This window comes from Acyrthosiphon pisum, chromosome X (genome assembly GCF_005508785.2).
Source record: "Acyrthosiphon pisum isolate AL4f chromosome X, pea_aphid_22Mar2018_4r6ur, whole genome shotgun sequence".
NCBI classification, from domain to species: Eukaryota; Metazoa; Arthropoda; class Insecta; order Hemiptera; family Aphididae; genus Acyrthosiphon; species Acyrthosiphon pisum.
In genome coordinates, this window is record NC_042493.1 from 128,535,934 (window position 1) to 128,536,985 (window position 1,052).

A 1,052-nucleotide genomic window follows, 5' to 3' on the forward strand; every position below is an offset into this window, starting at 1 on the left:
TAAAGTATTAACTATATCACAATGTCATACTTTCCATATTAAATTTCAATTACAGATGCTTTTAAATTCAATTGGTACTTTTATTTGAATAAACAATTAACAGAATGAAAATTGTGCTTTTGTACACTCAATTATAATTTTTACTTAACACATATTATACTATAAAGAACTGCAATGACACAAAGTACAATAATGTATAAAGAACTAACCTAAATAGTAAATATAAAAAAACTCAAATGGTTCCAGTTTCTATAACGAATAAATCATAAATGATTCTCAGATGACTCTCTTTTTATAATATATCTTTTATTATATTAGGTATATTATTTGGGGGGCAAAAAAAATGTTGGTGGCTAAGCCCCCCTTTAGCCCCCAACTAATTACGTCTATGGTCAGATAATAGGGCCGCTATTATATTTGGGATAATGGGCCGGACCCTACCCAGTCCGGCCCTGGATAACATGCACTTTTAAATTTTCGAATTCAAAAAATCGTCGATATAATATATAGTCATGATAACCATTCAATTATTCTAACTCTGAAGAAAAGACATCAAAACTGTATAATTGTATAAATATGTGAGAAAAAATTGAATAATTGTGAAATATGTAAAAATATGTAAAATCAAATATAGCTCTATCAAAAATGTTGTGAAACAAATTTATCACTTGCCGAAATTAGTTTATCATATCACAAATAAAATATGTATTAACATATAAATCCGAGCCCTAGTTATAATCATAACGGTATTATAACGTTATACTAATCGTACATTACCTACATTTATCTCTAGGTTAGGTCGGTCAGAGCTGATAAATTGCGGTACGTAAATCAGGTAAGGTACCCGGGTCACGCATAATTATTATACGTACCCGGCCCCAACAAACGCAATTGTAACAAAATAACTTTCTATAAGTAATCTCAATTGACAATTGTGCACCTAACGCATTATTTTAACGTAATAACGTAAAATAAAAAAATAGTAAAATAATATTTTTAAAAAATTTTTAAATACAAATAAGTCACGAATGACAAAATGTCAACACCTATAA